The sequence below is a fragment of the Bos grunniens genome, chromosome 18 (genome assembly GCF_055505025.1).
Source record: "Bos grunniens cultivar Pamir isolate PY7600 chromosome 18, Bosgru_T2T1.0, whole genome shotgun sequence".
NCBI lineage: Eukaryota > Metazoa > Chordata > Mammalia > Artiodactyla > Bovidae > Bos > Bos grunniens.
In genome coordinates, this window is record NC_141182.1 from 20,354,800 (window position 1) to 20,369,138 (window position 14,339).

The window sequence follows — 14,339 nt, forward strand, 5'->3', positions numbered from 1 at the left end:
TTTTCTCCGTTTCACTGGGGTAGGGATTTACTAGGACCAAGGCAGCTGGTGGGATTTTCGGCTTTTCTTGGAATGGTTCGAATAATTTCTGTGCTGTGCCTTGGATTAGTATTCAATTAACTCCTTTAAAATTATAATGTGCAACTTCAACAAACTTGTTAACGAGTCTACAGCACAATTAGAGCAGTTAATAGCCACCAGGTACAACAACAAATGAAGGCTGTATTTCTCTAAACAGAGAACTTCTAAAACAAGCTCAGCGATTGTGTTTCCTATTTGCATCGCTGTTTCACTTAATGTGATACCTGTAAACACTAGAGAAAAATTATGGAGGGGTCCTTTTCTCTCATAGATTGATCAAAAAAAATCTGATGTAGAATCCATGTAGAAATTGTTTTTTGTTTTCTAATGTGGTCACATTTCAGGAAATCCAACATGCTAACACAACCAGCTCTTAGTGGGGAAATCTAACTGGCAAAGTCTGTCCCATCACTACAGTGGCCAAAATGTTTTAAACACAGTCTTCTCCATTGCTCCTACATAGAGGAGAACCATGGAGCCGTCTGTCTTCATGTTGCTATGTAAAAAATGCACTAGGCTTTAATTATTATGGTATGATCAAGACTGCAACTTTCTGTACAATTCTTAGGTTTCTTAAACTAGACAAAGAACTTCTAGCATTTGATTTAATGCAAAAATCAGAGACTAACTCTCCTGGCTGAGGGTTTTTGCATCTCAAGTTGATCTATTCAACTTTACAAAATCAATGCTAAATCAGAAGTTTATAATCTTAACATTTTTGTTCCCTATAAATAATGGCCAACGCTATTTGTGATTTTTTAAAACAGATTTTGACTGCAGGATATAACAGTATCACATGGGCCACATCTTTATCCATGTCTTAGAAGGTTTCCTTCTGCTTTTTTCTGCTTAAAGTTACCTTACCCACTCTCCTCTCCACCCATATCCATGTAATTACGAAAGTATCATGTAACGATTTAAATAGATTAACTACTTTTCATAGTTGTGGAAGAAATGCTACATCGTTTTTTTTTTTCCATGAGACTATAAAACTTTCTCACCATTCTTAAGTAACAGTAGAAATAATAAAATCTAAAAGAAAAAAAAAAGTGCAATTTAATTTGGCTTTTTAGAACTATTTCTTCTCTAGCCTCAGAAGATTAGTTTCAAAGCAATGGTAAAATCATTGATGTACGTCTTTTCAAGTCAAAAGAAAAAAAGACTCCTAAATACCAAACATTTGCTCTTTGGAGCATAGCAAGAAGAAAGGAAGAGGGCCAGACGCCACATCCTAAGAACAAAGTATTGTCCAGGTAGTTGTCGGCTAAAATGGGATCTTTTCCCAGGTCTTTTTATTAAAGTTTTTCTTTCCCAAATAAAACCTCATTTTCTTTCACTAATCTTTCTAGTGGGTATCTGCCAGTTCTTCTGCATGACTTGCTACATGAAAACTTGTAAAAAAGAAGAAATCTAAAACCAGTGCAATTTTATATCCACACTCTCTGTGCCATTAAGAAGTATTCAACTTTTATAAAACATTGCTTATTTTCCAGAAACCTAAAAAAATGACTTGATTACACTAATGATTACATTCTCCCCAAATTAGACCATTAATGAATCTCAATTAAATTTTTCACTATTTTTTTAACCTCATAAACTATAATGCTTACAGGGAGGAATAGATACATAAGAGTAACCAAGAATGTTTGGAAAAGAAGAGTAATAAGGGAAAATTTCTCCTACGACCAATTCAAACATCTTATAAAGTTATAGCATCAGCCTTTGCTGGTATAGGGTCAATGAAACAGAATAAAATCCTGGAAACAGTCCCAAGTAAATATAAAAATTTAGTATATGATAAAAGTGGCATTCAGAAGATGTGCTACGTTATTCAATAATTTTTGTCTTGTGGCAATGGGCTTTTCATTTGGCGGAGCAAAGAAAAGTAGTCTCCCTTTCACATGATTGAAATAATGCATTTAGACAAAAGACATTTATAAGGGTTAAAAAAAGGAGACAATGTTCTCCAAGAATATGGAAGTGGGTGTTATATAGAACTGGATTGGGAAGCCTCAGTCCTAAGGCCATAATCACATAAAAACTAATAATGTTTACTTCATAAATGCAAAAAATATTTGAATATAAAAAACTATGACTAAGAGGAAGGATGAGAGAGATGACATTTTTAAATACATTAAATATATATACATGTGTATCATATATATTAAACAAACAGTTATCATGCTCAATATATAAATAGTTTTAACAACTCAATAAGACAAAGTTAACAACATAGAAAATTCACAAAAGAAAAAAATGTAATGATCATTTACCTATGCAAAAGCATTCAAAAATTATATTAGTGTTAAAGAGGATGTGAGAAAATGGAAATTCTCACATACTACTAGCTGCAATATACCTTGATGAAACATTTTATAGATAATAGCTGAGATACTGGCATGCTTATAAGTCCAGCCCATGCCACTTCTGGAAATTTATCTAAGGAAATAATCAGGTATATAAATGAAATTTAATTATAAGGATGTTTGTTATACAAACTATTGTTTGGAATACTAAAATCAGTAAAGAACAAAACCAAACAACAGATCCCTATATATATATGTATATATATATGTATGTGTGTATATATATATACACACACACATAAATAGAGGATTGAGTAATTATTTATTGGGGTGGCCAGAGTTTGTTCAGGTTTTTCCGTAAGATGTTATGGAATGAATTTTTGGCTAACCCAATAAAATGCAGGAAGTAATGTTTAATAACAATTCTTATGATACTTTGCCAACTGGATTAAGAAGTTTCAAAAAAGTATATGTGGTACAATGTCATTTTGTTAAACATTTAAAGTAAAATGTATGAATACATGAAATATGAAAGTAAAATTAAAATGTTACTATTATTTAAGGATGATAATTTAATGAATGGTTTTTAATTTGCTTTTTGCTTTCTCTTTTCAACATTTTCTTTAACCCCTGTGAGTGTGTGTGTGTGTGCGCATGCGTGTGTGTATGTGTGCATGTGCGTGCATGTGTGTGTGTGTGCGTGTGTGCATCCATGCGTGTGTGTGTGTGCGTGCATGCGTGTGTGTTTGTCCTCTATTCTGGCAAGCCCTGGATTCTCTTGATTCCATCCAAGGTCTACAAAAGATTCGTCACTCCTTCTCCTTCGAGAACCTGTGGACCTTCTCCTGAGTGGCAGGTTGATAGAAATGAAGACCTTTTTTCTATTTCTGTTTCCTTTTGTTCTTTGTTAATTTCCAAGATGACACATGGGCCAGGTGTTTCTCTTCTTCTCTTTATAACAGGAAATCTTTTTAAACATATTCATAACTATTAAGAAATTGCTGAATCTTTGGAACAAATTCAGATGACACAGAATTTCATCAAGCAGAACCTCTTCCCCCCACCTTTCTCTGTATCCAGTACCATCTTCTAGCAATGACCTAAGTAAAGACAAAAGTGTGGTGTGTGTATTTTCTGGTCTTTCCTTAGTGCCTTTATAAATATTTTAACTATTCAATCCATCACAATTTATTTCAGTATATATCTTGTAAAGTGAAATATAATTGCTTACTTTTAACTTTATGAGTGTTAAGAGCAGAATTTATACTGAGTCTCCCTTTACTCTCTTCCAGGCTAAATGAAAGAGAAAAAAATTCAGGGAAGGAATTGTATAAAATAGCTTTTTTTCCCATATGTAACTAAGTTTTCCAGGATGTCCCTTCTTCCTGATGAACTAACTTGAAATGCTTCTTTTCTTTTTAAAATGATACAGCTGAGAGTCAGACATTATAAATTAAAATTCTTGTAATTTCCAATGGATGATGTGAGAAGTGTGGACTGAATCTAAGAGATTGTAGGGAGTAATGGAGACTGCAGAAAACCAAGTATTGGTAATGGAATTTAAAATTTGAACAAATATAATTTTTATAATAAGGGAAAATTATTTTTAAAATACATGTTGAACAAACTAAGGTGTAGTTCTTGAAAAAATGGAAACTCTCTGAACTTCTTCTAAACTGCTGCAGATGATATTGCAACAGATTAGCTAGGAAAAACTTCTGAGTTTAATTCACATGGTCAGTGGACCTCAGATGTACCCAGAGCAGATCTTTCACAAAGATCAACATTTCGACACCTCTTTGACTTCAACACTACAGTGCATCCTGATGGATCTTAAGGATACAGTGCATCCTGATCTTTAGCAGTGGAAGCTTCTACATGGAACAAGAACACAGATAATCAATATTTTAGTTCTTACTATGAGACAGGCATGGTGCTAAGCACATTGTTTCCTATAATATTATTTTATTTAATCCCTTTGAAAATCCTACACCTTGGTACTGCAATGATCTCCATTTTATAGATGAGGAAACTGAGGTTTATAAGTGGTAAATAATTTAAATGTTAGTAAGAACTCCTTTTTTTGGTTTGTTTTTATTGGTTTTGAAGCTTGTGTTCTGACCCCCATACATTATGAGAAGAGATTCTTAATCCAGTAACTCTGTCCACCTGAAAGGGAGTCTGTTCAGGGAAGCCTGCCTTCCGCCAAGGAAGCACACTTCCATCCTGGTATCTTGTCGTGTGAAGTAGGTGTGGTGTAATCACACACAAGAATGGAACCCAGACAGATCTTGATTAAAATCCCACATTTTGCACATGTGAGTGGGATGAGTTACTTCAATTTTCAGAAATGTGGTTTTTTTAAAGTCAGAACAATGTATTCTACTTTGTATATTTTGGTGGGAATGAAATGTGATACATGCCTAGCATGAAGTATGGGTTCAGTAAATGCTGGTTCTTTTCATTTTCTCTTGATGAAACGCTGTTACGCATTGCTTATGTCACTCTCCCAGCCACTGTCCTAAGAGATCTATAGAAATGATGCAACTCAATTAATCACACTTTGTCTCTGCAATTTACCTAGAGGAGAGAAAATTAAGTTGTGGCAGGAGTGGCCAGACATGGTAAGAGAGACTGATAAAAAGATTTTGTTCTCACAGCTCCTGTAAGACTTATCTACCTGGCTCAGTTCACCTACAGCTCAATTTTGTATACCTATACAATTTTGTATACATCCATCTACTGTTCCTTGGAAGGTTGGTAATAATGCTTTGATTGATGTTGCTAGCAATACCTTAAGAGTCTGAACCCATCATCTAAGTAAAAACCATTGTGTTAAAATAGGAATGTAGTCTTGGAACAAGGTGAAAGCAACTCACAAGAAAATAAAATTACTCTATAACCTCGTGGATCCAACAACTACCTATCTTCATGGTGTAATTTTCTTTAAGACAATGACTCTCTACTTGAAGTTCTTGAATGAATTTCAGGAGGTCCATAAACCTTATGAAATCACCAACTTCCACATGACTGTGCCCAAGTGCATTTTGCAGGAAGATGATCAATTTTGTAAAATTCTGAGGCGTGTCTATGATCTCAAACACCTAAGAACCATTGGTTTACAAGCTTACACTCCCATTCAGACATGTTGAGAGCAAGAAAGACAACAGTGATGTATTGATATGAAGTGGATCAGGAAGATCCCCTGGAGTAGGAAATGGCAACCCACTCCAGTATTCTTGCCATGAAAATCCCATGGACAGAGGAGCCAGGTGAGTTAAAGTCCATAGTGTCTCAAAGAGTTGGACACGACGAGCAACTGAGTATAAATGCACAGGAGGGAGGGAGTGGTCACCAGATGATTTGGGGGCAGAAATGGAATTTAGACATACAAACACATAAACAGATCTTTTCTGAGGAAGGTTCATTTTTGAGGTCTTAAAGAAAATAAGGAAGAGAACTCTTTGAAGACTTTCCCTCTCTACTTAGAAGACTTTCTCCCACTTTCTTTGCCACCCCAAACCACCAAACGTTTACATTTAAGTGGAGGGAGTAACCTACCAGCTAATTGAAACTGTTTCAGTGATGCATCTATTTTTCTATTTAGTATCTTTTCTCTCCCTCTCACTTGTCATTTCTTGCCTGAGTTCACATGGCCTGTTCTTTGTCTTTTTTAATAACTGGACAAATTATTACTATCAGTAATTTGAAGAGGGGAAAGAGAAATATAGATAAGAGAAATGGGTTTCCATGGCAACCACAGCCAAGTGATATCATTATGAACATCCTTTCTATGACTATTTCATTAGCACTCTCCTGAGAACCTGAGTCCCTGTTAACCCATTTAAGGACCAAGTGTTCTTTAGCAGATGGCTCTCAGGTTGCTCACTCACTATCGGAGATGCCGATTTATCATTTTTAGACTCTACTTGGATTTTGTAGCCAGAAGTAACCAATATCTATTTGTGTATCTGTGTCCTGCTTAGAATATGCCCTGTGACTCTCCAGCATTTGTTCACAGTTCCATGAACAAGGACCAATGACAAGTCATGTTTGTTTAAAAAAAAAAAAACTAAATTAACATTTTAAAAAGCAGAGTACTCATAATGACAGGGCTGTGTTTATCGGGTCTAAACTCCACCCCTTTTGGTGGAAAGTATCAGTCAGGAGGGACTGAGTAGTGCTGTGGTAACAAACAGCCCTTGTGATGGTTAATTTTATGTGTCAACTTGGCTAGGCTATGGTGCTCAAATGCTCAGTCAAATATCATTCTAGATGCTTCTCTGAAGTGATTGTTTATATATTAACATTTAAATCAGAAGACTTTGAGTAAAGCAGATTACCCTCAATAATGTCAGTGGGCCTTCCAATTGCAGGTCTTATAAGAAAACACTTGGGACTCCCAAGAAGGAAGGGATTCTGCCTCTGGACTCATTATAGCATTGATTCCTGCCAGAATTTCCAGCCCATGGGCCTGCCCTACAAACTTCAAACTTTCCAGTCCTTATAACCACATGAACCAATTTCTTAAAATAAACTTTTATCTATGTCTTTGTCTCTCTATCTCATCTATCTATTTATCTGGATATTGAGAGATTATATATTCATTCATTGAGAGAGTATGTATAATACATATCTTCATTCCTATTGGTTTTATTTCTCTGGAGGATCTGACTAATATGCAGACAATTCTCATTGAAGGAAACGGCAATCCACTCCAGTATTCTTGCTGGGAAAATCCCATCAACAGAAGAGCCTGGTGGGCTACAGTCCGTGGAGTCACAAAGAGTTGGACATGACCGCACGCATGAACTAACACAGTCAAAGTTCATTTCTTCTTCATGTTTCATGTCCAGTTCAAGTCAGCAGGAGACTCAAGACATGTGAATCACTCAGGGATCCCAGTTAAAAGAGTCTTCATCTCAACATGCACTTCCATGATCACAATAGCAGAAGAAGGGGCCCTGGTAAAGCAAACACTGGCTTTAAAGCTTCCATCTGGAAGTAATACCTGTGACTTTCACTTGCATTTCATTGGCCAAAGCAAATCTCATGGTCATCCTAACTTCAAAAGAGGCAAGGAGGTATAATCCTATCGGGTGCCTGGAAGGAGAAAAGCCAGAAATATTTGGTGACCAGTGCTAATGACTGCCACTCATGGTGGGCATTTATGGAACCTCTTGGTCTACTGTGTTCTACTGATTAGGAAAAAATGTGAATCAGGAGGACCAAGCAATCTCTGGTTCTAGTGATTGTGTGATTATTAGAAGGTGCTTTAGCCCACATAAGCATCAGTCTCTCCATCTGCTTCATGAATGCAATAGAAGATAACATTCCTTCTCTTCTGTCCTCCTGCTACAACAGAGAAAATGGCCAGCCTCCTCTCAAAGGCCAGTTTCTCCACATGTCCTTGTAGTTTTCACACCCAGACACCTATTGGCCATGCTTGGTTCTATCTTCTACAACCCAACTTCCAGCTCCTCAGAAACCCTTGTTGTTCCCCGTTTAAATTTTGTTTCAATAATATTCATGTCCCCCCTGTTTTCTGCCACTACCCTGTCCCAAGCCACCATCTCTTTTTTCCTGGGCTTCTGTAATAATCCTACAATGAATCTTCCTGCTTCTACATCCACTCACCTCCAATCTATTTTTCCACAAGCCCCACCCACTCCAAGATAATATTAAAATAAAGGAGGAATATAGCTTAGTGGTTAAGAAAAGAACAGAATCTGAATACACACCACCTGGAATTGAATCTTTGCTCTGCCCCTTGCTAGGTGCATGGCTTTGCAAAGTTACCTAACAATTTTGCATCTGTGTTATCTTCATTTGGAAATGAGGGATAATAATAGAACTTGCTTCATAGGTTTATTGTCAGGATTAAGTGTGTTGATACATGCAAACACCTATAGTGTTACCTGCCACATACTAAGCACTGTCTCTATTTGTTATTTCTATTATTGAAACTATTTGTTTGCATGTCTGTTTAGTTCCAAATATGAAACCTGATACCATAGTAAGTTGTCAAGTTATTATTTGTTGATAAAATAAACATAAACTATATAATGAATAAGTGAACTCATGGTTATGGCAGGCAGCTTCTAATCTAACTCCGAGTAACCTCTGCTTCCTAGAATTTATATTCTTGAATGGGGGCTGGATATAATGACTTGCTTCAATTGCATACAGCAAAAGTGATCAGCAAAATCTGAGAGGATGTCACTCCTGAAATTAGGTTATAAAAGTTTGTGATTTTCATTCTGCTTGTTCTCTCTCTCTCTACTGGCTCACTCACTCTAAAGAAGCAAGCTGTGTGAGCTGCCCTATAGAGAGGCCCATGTGATGAGGAACTGAGAATGCTCAGTCCAACAACCACGAGGAACTAAATTCTGCCAACAACTCCTGGGTGACCTTGGAAGTGGGTCCTTCTCTACTCTGGCCTTGAGACCACAGCAGCCCTGGTCAGGACCTTGACTGCAGCCCCATGAGTGATCAGGAATCAGAGGCCCCAGGTAAATTGCCCCTAGATTCTTGCCCCATAGAAACTGTGGGATATATATATTTCCATGCTACTAAGTTTTGGGGTAATTGCTATGTAGCAGATGATAACTCAGAGAAGGCAATGGCACCCCACTCCAGTACTCTTGCCTGGAAAATCCCATGGATGGAGGAGCCTGGTAGGCTGCAGTCCATGGGGTCGCTAAGAGTCGGACACGACTGAGCGACTTCACTTTCACTTTTCACTTTCATGTTTTGGAGATGGAAATGGCAACCCACTCCAATGTTCTTGCTTGGAGAATCCCAGGGATGGGGGGCTTGGTGGGCTGCCATCTATGGGGTGGCACAGAGTCGGACACGACTGAAGTGACTTAGCAGCAGTAGCAGCAGATGATAACTAATAAAATAATAAAGATAACAATATATGATAGAATGATCTGAATATTCAGGAAGAGATTTTTAAAACCCTGAGCTTTTAAGAAAGAAGTTATTTTCCTAGGCTCATGGACATTCATTATTGCCTCCAGAATCATCCCTTTCTCTGAGTGTCTGTATCCTCACTTCCTGCTTAAGCATTGGAGGCCAATAGTAAGTAATTAAAAAACTTAATCTCCTATTTTATTGACAGTGTGAACTTGACCTAGTTAATATGTGTATATATATATATATATATATATATACACATATATATACCACTAATAAGATGGGGTTAATGCTATCTCCCTCAGGGAATTACTGTGAGGGTTACAGTGTTCAGAATCTGGATAAAATACCCCAATGAGTGTCTAGAACATAGCAGATATTCCATAAACATCAGGTCTTGCCCCGATGTCTTCTACAGACTGCTTTGCCCCATTTTTAAGAATTTGTTTATAGCCAACATCTTCTTCACAATTAATATTCTTTGGAATTCAATAGAATGCAACTATCTGCCTTATGGAAATGAGTTCAAATGAGTTTTTTTACTATACAGAGCAAAAATAAAGTAATTCATCTTTGAACTCTTGTAATTGGGCAAATGATTTACAGTGTTCAAAGAGCAGCAAATTATAATGTATGTGAGGATTAAGAAAGAAAATGTTTGGTCTACCTACCACTTCATCAGGAAGCAGGCTGGCTTACTGTAAGGACCCGTAAGTACACACATTGGCCAGGGTGGAAAACAATATTCTGGAGACAAATCCAATATGTGTGTGTCTTGTGGGGGCTGGAGAGACCGTAAAACATGTCCCATTGCTCGCAGAAAACAATGTCAGAGAACTCAGTGGTCCCAGTGCTAGAACTTAGGTCATTTAGAAAAGCAAGGAAAGGTAAAAGTTTTCATTTATAACTTGAAAGCCTACCTTCCCTTGACATCAAATACCACAATTAAGAATTTGCTTTTTAATAAACACAGGCTTGAGCTGGTAAGAGTCAACGCATCATTCACATATCATTTCCTGCACCACGCAGCTCATATAAGCAGACTTAGGAAAGCATCAACCACAAACATGTTGCTGATAGAAATTTCCTAATGCAAGCAGTCTTTATAGATTTCTGCTATTTAAATGTAGGTCTCCAAGGACCATTTGAATCCATATTAATTTCCTTTCTGGCAGTTATGCGGCTGAGTATGAACTGCACTATTTCACTTTTAATCTGTCAGTAATTTAGTAATGTGTAAACTAATTATGCACAGATATTAATGTAATCAGTTTGGGGAGCTATAAAATCAATGTGTTTTTAGAGACTACATTAAAGAGAATTGTGGTGTTATAATCACATGTCAGTTACAGATAACATTATGAAATTAAAAAACGGATGTCACCCACACTTCAGGGAGCACCCACTAACTCCTTCAAATCATAAGAGCATGGCCTTTACATTTCCTGGCACTGCAGGAATAATGTTATCATCTCAGCCAAGCCATCTTGCTTTGCTCTGACTCTGATAACATCACTGTCAAATCATGACTCTCTTTCTCCTCTTGTCCTTCTCCCCTTCCTCTGGGTTAAATACAAACTTGCTATTCAGAACCTCAACAAGTCGTGCCACAGCTCACCCTTCTGGGGGTGAGCCAGTGTCTCACGGTAATGGCCTCCTCAAGTGAAGTCCACACTAGTACAATGAACCAGACCACTATGCGACAGAAGGTAGGTTAGCATGAACTCAGTGGTCTTAACTACAGCCTTTGTAAGATGTTCTCATGTGACTACAGTCAGCCCAAGACATGATCAAATCCTTCCATAGGGCTAGAGGCATCTCACCACCTTGACCCTTGGGTATGGACACAGGTTTTCCATGCCCAAATAGAAGGAAACTTACTGCTCTAAGATAGGCCTTGAAATCTTGGGTTAGTACCTGTCCAATCAAGTGTTTGGATAAGTTCTAGAAATTCACCATCACATACCTCTCTTGAATAGACTCCCCTAACTCCCTAAGACTTCATCTCTAATCCTTTGCCTCCCTCTAAAAATTAGGTCATTTTCTTATACAGTCCTCAACATCAGTGATGTCTGGTAGAACATGCCATTACTTCCTCCTGGACATTAGTGAAGAGGGCCTACGCTCAGCCTTGCACCTTAGGCAATCATTGATATATAAGGAAAGCTGGATTTGGAGATTTGAGTTCCAGCTCTAGAACTGCAACCTTGGTTACACTGAAAGATAGGCCTGGGGCAATCATGATGATGACCTTCCCTAAACATGTGACTTTCTTATCACTTGGAATCTTGTTTTCTTTGTGTGAAGAATAAGATGATAATAACATTTTATGGAGAGTGAAATAGAGTGCACAGTTCTTAGGTCAAAGTAAGTGTTCAATAAATAGTAGCCCAAAGTAGTAGCAGGGCTTCCCTGGTGGTTCAGTGGAAAAGAATCTGCCTGCCAATGCAGGAGCCACAGGAGACTCAGGTTTGATCCCTGGGTTGGGAAGATCCCCTGGAGAAGGTCATGGCAACCCACTCCAATAGTCTCGCCTGGAGAATCCCATAGATAGAGGAGCCTGGCAGGTTACAGTCCATAGTGTCACAAAGAGTTGGACATGACTGAAGCGACTTAGCATACAGCACACAGTAGCAGTAAGAGTAATTATAGTAATAGTATTCAGTTCAGTTCAGTTCAGTTCAGTCACTCAGTCATGTCCAATTCTCTGCTACCCCATGAATCGCAGCATGCCGGGCCTCCCTGTCCATCACCATCTCCCAGAGTTCACTCAAACTCATGTCCATCGAGTTGGTGATGCCATCCAGCCATCTCATCCTCTGTCGTCCCCTTTTCCTCTTGCCCTCAGTAATGCTCATTTTACTCCCTGGGCCTAATTGTGACTCTATTATAAAATGAAAGTGAATCTCTAAACCTCTAAAGTCTATTCTAATGACAATCTACTTGCAAAGAGAATCCTCAGGAGGAAAAATGTTGATCAGCACAACCCTCAAGATTCCTTAAGGAATCTTCTCTAATCAAGATTAGAGATTTCTTCTCTAATCAAATCCTCCCACATTACCCTTCCCCCTCCCCTCAACACATCTTTTCCTCCTCCTCACTAGTCTCTGCCCATCACCATCCCATGCATCCTTCCTCTAACCCTCTAAGGTATACTGTGGGATCCACACTAAGGGAATGAACTCTCATTCATTCACTCCCCAAATGATTTACTGACGTCTATCAAGGGTACAGAAAGTTCAGCCAGGAGTGCTGATACTAATCAGATATGGTTCTACTTCCTTAGAGATAATTTGCACAGTTTCCAAATAAGAGAAGTCCACAATAAAATTTAATTATCCACCACCTTTTCCAAATATTTCTTTGAATGGATTGAATTCCTCATGTGGTGCCATATTCTCTACTATCTGTATGAATGGAAGCTCTGTGTCCCTTCCCTAGACATACAGAGCATGATCATTTTTTATACCACTCTTCATCATGGATATTCAATATTTTGCATTTTAACTTCACCCATTCTAATGGTCCTCATCTAATGGAGGTGTGCCTATTTCTAAGATTCATCGTGATATTTTTAGAACCTGATGCATATTTTTGTGCCACTCATCCTTTCTCATCATTTCTCACAATTTCCATGCCTATTGCTGTCTTACTTGTACATTTGGTCTCACCATGCATCAGTTCCAACGAAGGTCAACCACAAGTCGCAAGGGTCAACAACAGGCCTGACTACGCTGGTCATCATTAAATAAGACAATATATGTAAACTGCAAGGGATGGTGCTTGACACGTAGGAAGCATGCAACACTTTCTTTTCCATACCTTCTGCCTCCAACTTTTTGCTATTCAGTATAATAGCTATCATGCCACCAGGAAACAGTGGCTCACAAACCATTTCCAAGGGATATTCTCAGAGATAGTATTTGTCTCCTGTCCTAGAAGCTAAGGACAGATGTTCAGAAGGATAGCCTTGGTGATCACTGTTCAAAATCATTACCATCCCATTATGGAAATTAAGTACCACTCACAGACTCAAGAAAATAGATTAGATATTTACCACTCACACATTTAACTTCTGTGAAATTGAGTTGAGGTACTTGGCCAAAAATGAAATAGAAGAAAAAAAAAGAAAAAGAAGAACAAACCAGAAGCAGACTAATTAAAATATATTCTGGATGGGAAGTCTTTATCATGAACATTAGCATATATATAAATTATTTGTATACATACAATATTACACAGGGCTGTAAACACAAAATCATAAAAATTGTCCTCTAAGGGTAATTTAGGGGATTTCTGGGGTAATCTTGATCACATTCAACTATTGCTTTAGACAAATCTGCTGCTGCTGCTGCTGCTAAGTCGCTTCAGTCGTGTCCAACTCTGTGCAACCCCATAGATGGCAGCCCACCAGGCTCCGCTGTCCCTGGGATTTTCCAGGCAAGAGTACTGGAGTGGGGTGCCATTGCCTTCTTTAGACAAATCTAGACAGTGTATTAAAAAGCAGAGACATTACTTTGCTGACAAAGGTCCCTATAGTCAAAGCTATGGATTTTCCAGTAGTCATGTACAGATAGGAGAGCTGGACAATAAAAAAAAAAAAACAAAAAAAAACTGAGCACCAAAGATTTGATGCCTTCAAATTGTGGTGCTGGAGAAGACTCTTGAAAGCCCCTTGGACAGCAAGGAAATCAAGCCTGTCAATCCGAAAGGAAATCAATCTTGAATATTGATTGGAAGGACTGATGTTGAAGCTAAAACTCCAATATTGTGGCCACCTGATGTGAAGAGCCGACTGATTAGAAAAGACCCTAATGCTGGGAAAGATTGAAAGCAGGAGAAGGGGATGTCAGAGGATGAGATGATTGGATGACATCACCAACTCAACGCACATGAGTTTGAGCAAACTCTGGGAAATGGTGAAGGATTGGGAAGCTTGGCATGTTGCAGTCCATGGGGTCGCAGAGTTGGACACAACTGAGTGACTGAACAACAGCAACTGCTTTAGAATATAACTGATACAACGAAATA